The sequence below is a fragment of the Anneissia japonica genome, unplaced genomic scaffold (genome assembly GCF_011630105.1).
Source record: "Anneissia japonica isolate Jap-2015-1 unplaced genomic scaffold, ASM1163010v1 scaffold21_len1647178_cov195, whole genome shotgun sequence".
Classification (NCBI taxonomy): Eukaryota; Metazoa; Echinodermata; class Crinoidea; order Comatulida; family Comatulidae; genus Anneissia; species Anneissia japonica.
Genome location: NW_022750455.1, coordinates 1003673 through 1007115, shown reverse-complemented (window position 1 = coordinate 1007115; position 3443 = coordinate 1003673). Strand labels below are relative to the sequence as shown.

At 39.3% G+C, this 3443-nt stretch overlaps 1 protein-coding gene across 1 annotated transcript in view; it reads right to left on the bottom strand.

Annotated features, from left to right (window-relative positions):
* LOC117121352 (adhesion G-protein coupled receptor G2-like) overlaps positions 1–3443 on the bottom strand; it is a 21726-nt gene that overhangs the window by 17998 nt on the left and 285 nt on the right. The gene's annotated exons all lie outside the window — the stretch shown is intronic.

The window sequence follows — 3443 nt, the reverse complement described above, 5'->3', positions numbered from 1 at the left end:
CTCAGAAGTTTTTCTGTAGACGTTTATCTGTTGATGACCTTTTGACCTCCTGAATTCTGCAATGAGATTTTCGGGTGGATTCAGCCGAGACGGCCCGAGTGGAGTTTCATGTAAATGTTTCGTACGGGAAAAAAAATCGCACGCGGGCCTAGACGCAGGGTTCCCGGAACGCCGCCCTCAGCGGCGAGTGCGAAGCACAACTCAGGCTCAAAAATGGAACGTGAAATTTGGATATGGTTTTGTAGTCAGATTTGCGAGAAAAAATTCAGCTACCCGTATTTCTCGACTGAGACGTCAGTAGGAGCTTTAATTTGTATGGCAAGGAGATTGAGCAACCCTTCATTCATATTAAGGGAATTCACGCCCAGAAACTTTGTAGTTATTAATATTTTGGTTATAATAGAAAATATTCATTTTTTGGTGACGTCACACTCACGTTAGTTAGCATGCATACGTCATAAGCTAGATACGTCACCTTTTCCTGGTAAGGCAAACTTTCCCGGCGTGCTTTTTTCATTGATAAACAAACACTGCTTTGCACATGGATGCCTTGCCCAAGCCAGGGCTACAGGAGCCGCATTGTTAGATGCATTGTATAATACTTAAATAAGATACTGTAACCTTTGAACTTTCAAGGACTCTTATGGGATGTTCCCGCGGAGTCTCGCTCGCTCGTGGGGGTTCGTCGACTAGCCAAGCTGCGTCTTGTTGGAGGCTCACACTTTGTATAGAATAAAACCGTTAACATCCAGCTTACTTGGTGTCTGGCTATAAGAGACAGGTATAATACTTAAACAAGTTACATCTGTAACTTAATTATCCTTAGTTTTTTTTTTTTCTTATTTTAATTTATTTCTTCCGAAAGTGTACTTTCTATCACATATAATTCCACTGTCTTAGTTAGGCCTAGGCCTAGTCTTATGCCTCATCGTCCCCCGCTACACAGTACATCAGGACCCCCTCCCCCATACAGTACAGACGTTTGCTAGGTAACAACGGGATTGCACCTTCCTTCCCAGGTGTTCATGTAACATTGACATAACTGTTAGCTAACCAGTTGTGTGTATTTCTTTGTGAAAATGAGTACCGCGGCGTACTCATTTTCACAAAGCATATGTATCCCCTCTTGGAAAGAGGGATTCGAAATAATTGTCTCCATATCTTCGCTAATTAAATTAATCATCGTAATTTAGCTTACACTTATGAATTTAGGGAGCACTTAAAATGTGAAATAATCATTTCACTACCCGACAAACTCCGAAATTTATTCATTCATTAGGACTACATAATAGTTTCATATTGCTGTACTATATACTCCAACATCACTGGCGCATGGTAACAACCAACTGACTGCAGACCATTTCCGGTCACACATTACTCTCCATAACACAGCACCCCCTCGTTCCGTCACCTCTGGATGTCTGTGCTTGGTTATAGATACGCAGACTTACACGAGCAGTGCACATCGACTTGGCCTTTGCCGACAACGAGGTTGATTGAATTCGGCTTTTCCCTCTTCCTTTGGGATCGACAAACAGAGGCTTTAACAACATTTTCCCCGCCTGTTCTATGAAATAGATTAACACTATGAATATATGATTCATTTGCATCCCCGCCTACCCTGAATTTTCTTTCTTAAAGAAGGTTGATAGCAAAGAAAATGTCTAGCCGCCATTGTCTAAGGTTTTCTTGACTGCGATAATTAAAACAAAACTCTTACCCCTTGATACTGCTGAAATACTTCCAAGTCTACATGTTTAAACCGCCTATTATCAAGAGCTGAAACTGTACCAATTAACTGATAAAAATTCACCACCAGCATTCTTGGTCTTGAAGTGACCTAGCCCAATTCGATTTCAGTAATTCGAGCTGAGTAACATTGGACCATGGCTGAAGATTGTACACCCATGGAGGTATAAAAATATTTTTATACCTCCATGGTACACCTATGCATGCACAGCATATGTTGGTGAACTGTGTGTCCTGTTGTTGAAGTGCTTGCCATTGAATTACTTTTTTTAAGAAAATGATTATTTAAAAGAACTTTTGCTTTAATAATTGAGTGACCAAAGCCCTAATTTATAGTCCTTTACTTTACACTACAGGTATTTCCTATTTCTCTACTTCAGCCTCATGGGCCCCAATGTGCAAAGATATCTGGACTGACGATATTTAAAAAAATATATCCCCAAATGTCTCATGCCTTATAGTACCCATAGGCCTATGTGATAGCCCAATACCAAGCAAGTTTGGGTTCCAACGAACCCCCCTCTTTCATGAAGCGCCCTTTCAACAAAGGCTGGCTAGCCCACACTTTAGACCTAGCCTAGAGCCTATCATCATTAAAAGTCCTACTTTAAAGTCAGGCTCCGGAGGAAAAAAAAAATTTGATATGTTGTAGAACTGATTTTTCTGAGACAGAAAAATGTTGTTTGACGAAAAACTGAGCAACGTTGAATGAGATACAGATTTTTGAATATTTAAAAACTGGGGGAAAAAGGTGTAAAAATGGGCAGTTTATCAAGATAAACTGTTTGATATGAAAAAGCAGAATATAAACTCTCGGAAGCTCCACTTTTTACAAATGATTTAACGAATCTTGATTTGATTGAAAGACGAAAATTAAAGGAGGTTATTCGACGTCATCTCTCCGCTGGCAAATGTAGAGGCAAGCAAGGGGTTTTAGCCCCTTTTTAAAATGCGTCAATACAGTATAACTGGTAAATATATAATAGTTTAACTCAAGATACAAAGAAATGGCTTGTGGTTACTATTTTTTAACTTCCTGTACAATAATTCACTTATCTTGCATGATGTTGTCTTTAAACCATGGTCCTGTTCATTTTGTCACTAATTAGAAACTAGGACCCTGTATTGCATGTTGTTTGAAATATTATTTTTGATATCGGTTATTAACTGTTTTTATTTAATAAATTTCGATTTATTATATTCCTATGCTTTTTGGTTTTTAAAAAAATTTATTTTTGTGTTTATTAGTAGTGTTAGGATATTTATCCTGATCCTGCACAGATGAGAGCTCCCTGGACTGTATCTTTCCAACTTCCTCTTCTTAATTTTTCTACATCTTCTTTTCTTTTCCAGGTCGATAATGGGCACCTTTAGCACGTTTTCATGTGAGTTTGCAAGAAGCCCTGCAATGATCGTACTAATCTCAATCGGCAGATCCAGATGGCCTTACAACAACCTTATACACCATCACCACCACCACCACCACCACCACTAATTGCATCTGCTGCTTTTGGATGTCCTTATATAATTTCATTAAAAAACCGCCCATTGAATTTTCCAAGTTCCCAGAAGAACCCCTGAATAGCTATATATAGCTATAGCCATAATATCGGCGCTGGTTCGAACGGCACGCTCGCCTATGGTTCTGATGGTAGAACAAGTCTTCTCGGATAAGGACTATAAACCGTAGGCCC